Here is a 7,620-nt window from a genome sequence, read left to right as displayed (position 1 = left end):
TACTTGACCACACTCCATCTCTGCGGCATTATCAGTTTTTTCATCATTGCCGATGTGACAAGAAAAACAAGGTATAGTTGTGGACTTTACTTTGCATTTCTTTGATTATCTTCAAGATTAGCCATTTTTATGGGTTTATTGGTTATATATGTATTCCTGCTTTGAGATGTTCATATCTTTTTCCCTTTTGCCTGTGTGATAATCATGTGGTTATTAATTTGAAATAACTTTTAATATCAAAGACATTAATAGTCTCCTGAAATCTTTATCATATTTCTAGTGGAAAATACTTTATCGGCATAGCTAAACCTAATCAGTCTCATGGTACAGATACTGTAAAATGGTGACCAATGCCATTTTGTAAAATGAAGCATAATGCCATTTGTGTTTATTTTGTTGACTGTATGTTTTAAATACCAGGAGGGATCCTCACTGTCATCATTAAGATTGTTGCAATACCTCATCCTTTACCTCAGGCATTCTTGTTTACTTAAGCTAAAGATTGTCTACTATTATTGCTGTGTGGATTTTACTAATACCTATAAAAATTGGAATTAGTACATTTTCACGGAACATCCTGGCTTCAGAAGTGGGCAGCAGATATGCTGTAACGCTTCCCTATGCAAAGGTCTCATTCTTTCAGTGAATTCAAAGGAGAGGAAAAGCGGTAAGTACTTCATCATGATAAGGAGTGGCTACTACGGGCTACGGAGTCAGAGGACCCTTGTTTCTTACTTAATAGCTGGCAAAGAATCCTTGGGCTTCGGTTTCTTCCTCTGTAAAATGGAAATGCTCAGACTTGCAGGATTTTTTTTTTGTTGGGGGGGGTAGTTAAACGAAAGGGTGCATATGAAGTATTCATGCAGGCCCACCCCGTGGCAAGCTCAGCATAAATGCTACTGTTCCTGAATTAACCTGATGCAATTCAATCACTGTTTTCAACATGATTCCACATTGTATTATTTGAAGCTTTTCACACATCTTTTTAAAAATTTATTATTATTATTATTATTATTATTATTATTATTATTATTTATTAATTTTACAGTACTGGGGATGGAACCCAGGGGCATTCTACCTCCGAGCTATACCCCTAGCCCTACTTTTATTCTTTATTTTGAACCAGGGTTTCACTGAGTTGGAAAGGCTTCCCTAAGTAGCTAAGGCTGTTCTCGAACTGTGATCCTCCTGTCTCAGCCTCCCAAATGCGGGGATGCTTGTTATCCCCGCATTTGGGAGGCGGAGATAGGAGGATTGTGCAGGTTCGAAGCCAGCCTCGCTGGCTTCAGAGACCCTGTTTCCAAATGAAAATATTAAAAAAAAATAGATCTGGGAGTGTAGCCCGGAGGTAGAAGGGTTTCCAGGAACCCCAGTACCACCATAAAAATAAAAATAAAAATAAAAATAAAAATAAAAATAAAAATAAAAATAATAAATAGGGCTGGGAGGCATAGCTCAGAGGTAGAATGGCCCTGTGTTCAGTTCCTAATACCACACACAAAAAAGTTCTCAATGCTCTCAGCTCACCCTTGGTCTTTATACTTTCTCATGGGCCCCAGGGGAGTGCAGGAAACTTTAGGGAGTAATGTGTTGCATCGTGTCTCCTCAAGCTCTACTAGATTTTGCTTAAAAAGACCAGTTAACCCATAGCTCAACCTTAGCACCTCCAGGCCTTTGGTTGCTCAATAAAAATAGAGCTAGTTAAAGCCCAGACAAAATAACCCAGGCCAGCCTCTTTCAGCTCCCCTGCCCCTTGTGAATCACACAGCCTCAGGCCAGTGCACCTGGGACAAAGTTCTTGAGAACCTGCATTTTTGGTTTTCAGGTAACAAAACTAAAACAAATTTCGGTGTGTTACACCGAAACACAGCAGACTGTGGAAAATATAGAATAATGCCAATCACGTAGTACGAACACCGAAACCACTTTCCACAAAAAGCAGGTAACCAGCACGAGCTTTCTGACACAGGCTCCCAGGAGTTGTTTGTTTCTTATGTACTTACCCATCTCTATAAATACAGGAATAGCAAGGAGGCATTTTCAAAAGGAACCCTCTTTTCATCTGACACAAGTGTTTGCTTTCTTAAAAAAAAAAATGTTTTGTTGTGGTAGGAAGAAAACGATGATTCGCTGGTTTTGTTTAAGGGTTAAAACCCAGCATGGAGAACAGTGTTTGACTTCCTCATCTCCTGTTGAATGAGTGAATGAATGACATCACTCTGTCGAAGAAGAAAGCTGCTCTTTGTTGAGGATGTCCATTTGCTCATGTATGTTTCTTTACTTGGGTAACTCTTCCCTATGTGCAAACTTTAGGCAATTCTTAAAAATCAACTATAAGCTGGGCATGGTGGCACACGCTTGTAATCCCAGCATTTGGGAGGCTAAGACAGGAAGATAGCACAGGTTCAAAGCCAGCCTCGGCTACTGAGTGAGGCTCTCAGCAACTTAGAGACCTTGTTTCCAAATGAAGTATAAAATAGGTCTGGGAGTATAGCCCAGAGGTAGAAAGCCTCTGGGTTCCACCTCTAGTACCACACACAAAAAATCATCAACTATAGACTTCCTGTTCAAGGAGGTCCTTCCTCTCCCTCCCCCCACCCCATGATACTAAGGACTGAACTCAGGGGCATGCTACCTCTGAGATACAACCCCAGTCCTATTTTATTTTTAATTTTTAAGTAGGGTTTGGCTAAGTTGTGAGGCTGTTTTGAAATCTGTGATCCTCCTGTCTCGGCCTCCCAAATACCAAGATGACAGGTGTGTGCCATTGTATCCAACTCAAGGGAGGTCTTTAAAAACATCTTGGTTCTGGGAATAGTAAGGTATTCCTGACAACCCAGTACTTGGGAAGCTTAGACAGAAGGATCACAGGTTCCAGGCGAGCCTCAGTAATTCAAAATAAAAAATAAAATAGGGTCAGGAAGTGTAGCTCAAAGGTAAAAGGCCCCTGAGTTCAATCCTCAGTACCACAAAGAGAAAAGAAAAGGAAATGGCATCTTAGGTGTCTTTATAGTAGGCGTATCCAGGATCTTTAGCCAAAGTTTCAGGGGTTTAATTGAAAAAGCCAAATCCCTCGGTGGGTCCAGATCTTTATTGATCCAGAAATAAGTAAAACCTTTGGATTTTTGGCCTGGCCAGAACATAATGGAATAAAAAGCTGCTGTTTGAGTGCTGTCAACACCCAGCAGAGAAGCTGAGGTCAGCATCAAATGCAAAATACTTAAAAGTTGATGCAAAACTATTTCTGAGATGCAGACTATTTAATGCATTATTGTGGGTGATGGTGCTGTTGGTAAAACATGCCTCCCAATATACTACTCAACAAACTAATGTCCATCTGAATATGTACCAACTATGTACCAATTATGCAGACAGTTATGATTGGTGAAGAGCCATTTACTCTTGGACCTTCTGATACTGCAGGTCAAGAGGATTATGCCAGATTACAATCACTGAGTTATCCACAAAGAGTTGTATTTCTAGTCTGTTTTTCAGTGGTCTCTCTTTCCTCACTTGAAAATGTGAAAGAAAAGTGAGTGCTTGAGATAACTCACCACTGTCCAAAGATTTTTCTTGCTTGCTGAGACCCAAACTGGTCTCAGAGATGACCTTTCTACTATTGAGAAACTTCCCAAGAACAAACAGAAGCCTATCAGTCCAGAGACTGCTGAAAAGCTAGCCCGCAATCTGAAGACTGTCAAGTTTGGGGAGTGCTCTGCACTCATACAGAAAGGCCTAAAGAATGTGTTTGCTGAAGCAATATTGACTCTCCTGGAGCCTCCTGAACCAAAGAAGACCCTCAGGTGTGTGCTGCTATGAACACCTCTCCAGAGCCCTGTCTGCGCAGGCAATATACTAAAAGCAATATTTAAATCAAATCAAAGATTAAAAATTAAAATTTGTTTCTGGAAAAAAAGAAAGCTGACATTTGAATTTGTAGGGGAGAAAAAAAATAATTTTATCTTATCAGGTTCTCTACTGGGGCCCCTGTAACAAAATACAGATTGAGAAGGGGAAAACACAACTTTATTAACATGTATAAGTCAAATCTACTAGAAGTAAATCAGAGAAAGAGTAACCAAAGAAAACTTGAAATTTAGCTTTAATACTATCTTCAGGTAAAAATAAGGGAGGCTGTGGGGATCCCCAGAGGCATGGTCCTACAGAGTTGCTTAGTGTTGTCTATTTCAGTATGTTATAATGGGGTAAGGAGTAGGGGCAGAGAACAGAATAAAATCACATGTCTCCTGTCATCAGCTATACAAAATTTCTGCCAAAAATGGTTAATCTAAGTCAGCATGGTGGCATACACTTGTAATCCCAGTACTTGAGAGGCTGAAACAAGAGGATCACAGATTCATGGCCAGCCTCAGCTACTTACTGAGGCCCTCTGCAATGTAATAAGACCTTGCTTCAAAATAAAGAATAAAACATAGGTCTAGGTATGTAGCTCAATGTCCCTGGGTTCTATCCCCAGCATTTGGGAGGCTGAGACTGGAGGATCACGGTTCGCGACCAGCCTTAGTTACTTAGTGAGGCCCTTTGCAACTCAGTGAGACCCTGTTTAAAAATAAAGAATAAAAAATAGAATGCCCCTGGATTTCATCCCCAGTGAAGAAGAAGAAGAAGAAGAAGAAGAAGAAGAAGAAGAAGAAGAAGAAGAAGAAGAAGAAGAAGGAGGAGAAGAAGGAGAAGGAGAAGGAGAAGAAGAAGAAGAAGAAGAGGAGAGGAGGAGGAGGAGGAGTTAATCTAACTGTGATCACCAATCACACAAACTCAGATTGAGGGTATTCTGGGCTGAACTAAAAAAAAATGAGCCAGCTGACCAGGTGTGGTGGCACATACCTATAATCTCAGTATTTGGGAGGCTGAGACCGGAGGATTTTAGATTCAAGGTGAGCCTCAGCAACTTAATGAAACTCTTAGAAAATTAGCTACACCCTGTTTCTCAAAATAAAAAATATAAAGGACTGGTAGTGCATCTCTGAGGCAGAATGACCCTGGGTTCAGTCTCTGGTGCAAAAAAAAAAAAAAAAAAGCCAGCTTGTTTATGTTATCCACCAAATATTGCCATCAAGTTTAGAAAAGGCAGATGCTTTTTCTACAGCCTATTTTTATTATTTCATTCTGAAAGTGAGCCAGCCAGGAAGTAAATTCCTGTGCTAATATAATGCGGAGCACAGCAAAGTCCCATCCATTGCCTGAGTACACAGAAGCCTCTCCTCGGTGCGAAGTTTGTTCACATCGTTGCCTTAGTGCAGATGCCAAGAGAATGAGCCATCCCTCAAACCGAACCCACGCACTTGAGCTAATGGAATAGAAGCCAGATTCACACCCAGCATCTTGAAGTTGTCCCTTTTGTTGTCCTAATTGCTGTCTCTTGGGCACTCACTACTTGGTAAGACATCAGCATCTCTTGAGTTTTTCTTTCCTCTGTCAACTCTCTGATGCAGAGTGGGTCCCATCATAGGATGAAGGCAGTTTCCACCTGGGGGAAGTATGAGATGTGATTCTCTCTTGAGACAGAAGAGTCGCCTCCTCATTCTAAGATACACAAACCACCAAAGGTCTATGGTAGAAAAATAGCAGGAGGCACCCTCCTTTCCAAGCCGCCCAGCCTGCTTTCAGAAATATGGCTGAGGAAGAGAGACCAGTTAATGGTGGAATCCAGTTGACTGAATTTCTTTCATCAGTGAATTAGCTCAACCCATGTTTATTAAATTCCTACTATCTGTGAGAATTCTGGAAGATACAATTGTGAGTAGACAGTAGAGGTGGACAGTCGCTGATGGGCAGTTGCTGATAGGTGGGCAGTCATTGAGCCACGAACTGTATAATTATCTCATGAGCTGATTTCACTAGAATGGAGAGAGCAATGTCAAGAGGGAGGTAGACAGAATGGTGATAGCTTATCAAAGGCCAGCAGCTGGGGATGCTGAAATGCCTCCCTAAAAGTGCAGCATTGGCCTGGGTTCTGTAGTAAGGGTAGGAGTTGACCAGGAATGTAGAAGTCATGGGACAGTATTCCACAAGAGAAGACCAAAGTGGTGGGTCAAAGGGAGCCTCGGGACACCTGGGAAGTCGAGGTAAGCAGGGGGCACAAGGCCTGGAAAATGTACAAGTGTTTGCTTTTAGTTCCCAACAACACAACAGCAGGTGCTACATTCAGAAACTGGATGTAAAGCTTTGGGTATCATTCAGGCTATTTCGTCAGAGGCGGCTGTATGGAGGGGAACATACCAAGCGATGTGTGTGTGTGTGTGTGTTTGTGTGTGTGTGTGTGTGTGTGTGTGTGTGTGTGTAACACTTGGAATCTCAGCAGGATGTGTAATAATAATTGCCCCAAGAAAAGCACACAAAAAAGATGATTTCCCCAGAGCATGTTTCTAGCTTGAAAATTATTTGGGTCAGAACATGAGAAGTGGGTTTATGTTGCAGCCATCTTTACTTTTTATAGAAATTTTGTACACATAAAAAAATGGAGGGGACAGTATAAAGAATCTCAGCTTCGAGGCTAACCAGGCATTTTCTACCCACCCTCCAGGCAGATCCACTCAAACCCCAGTGGAGAATCTGGAACCACATTCTAGCCATCATTATTTTATCTGTAAATGTTTTAGGATACATTTCTAAAACATAAAAAGTGCTTTTTACCTTTTACTTAAAAATATTATAATTCTATAATTATAATATAATTATAATAAGTCTTTAATATGATCAATTATTCATACAGTGTGGCTTCAATATGGTTAAGGCTTTGGATACACTTTGTTAAGTGGCTTTTTAGAAAGTCTGAACACCAGCCACGTTTGAGACGGGTTCACTACCGAATCTTCATCAACTGAGTATTCTTTTCTTACAGAGACCAGTTTGATGAGTGAAAATGGTATCTTAGTGACCTTTGAATTTGCATTTGCTTTATTACCCGTGCTGTTGGGTATTGAATTGTTTATACTTCCTCTTTCAAGCACTCTGTTCCCGGCCTTTACATCTTTGCCAAGGGGCCATCTGGCTTCTGTTTGAATATTTCTACTAATAGAAACCTTACTGTTTTCAGGGTCGGCAGCCCTGGATAAGAGCTTTAATTGTTAGACATGCCCTACGCTAAATTAACTTTCTATATACTAGACAGTACCTTCTATTTAGTTCCATCAAGAGGAACTGTCCAAGTGTTTGATGACAATTGGTGTAAGTCTCCTAAATTCTCTAAGAAATTTCTCTCTTTCTTTTTATCTTTCTCTCTTTTCTTCTTTCTTTCTCTCTTTCTCCCTTTTTTTATTTTTATTTTTTAAACAGAGTCTCACTAGGATGCTGGCTTCAAATCTACAATCCTGTCTCAGCCTCTCAAGTACTGGGATACCACACTCAGCCTCCTGTACTGTAATTTCCAAGCTCCTAATTATTGGGACCGATTTCCTCCAGGCACACCCAAACTTAATGGTCCGAATAAAATGTCTCTCTGGATTCTTATTTCTCTATGTATGAAATGACTTGCAGTACAAAAGGAAATAGTACTTTAAATCTTCCTTGCCTGCTCTGTTGAAACAGTACAATTTAGTATTTTTTTAAATGTTGTTAGTCTCTAGGTGTAAGTTCAACTTTTATGAAATTAAACTTTTA

At 40.5% G+C, this 7,620-nt stretch overlaps 1 pseudogene across 1 annotated transcript; it reads left to right on the top strand.

Annotated features, from left to right (window-relative positions):
• The first annotated feature begins 3,249 nt into the window (after positions 1-3,249).
• On the top strand, positions 3,250-3,819 carry LOC308263199 (cell division control protein 42 homolog; annotated as a pseudogene). The gene has a single exon. The product of its transcript is annotated as a cell division control protein 42 homolog (transcript).
• Positions 3,820-7,620: the final 3,801 nt, after the last annotated feature.

The sequence above is a fragment of the Muscardinus avellanarius genome, assembly GCF_963383645.1.
Source record: "Muscardinus avellanarius genome assembly, chromosome: 5".
Classification (NCBI taxonomy): Eukaryota; Metazoa; Chordata; class Mammalia; order Rodentia; family Gliridae; genus Muscardinus; species Muscardinus avellanarius.
The sequence above is the reverse complement of the archived record's forward strand: the minus strand, read 5'-3'. Positions and strand labels throughout refer to the sequence as shown.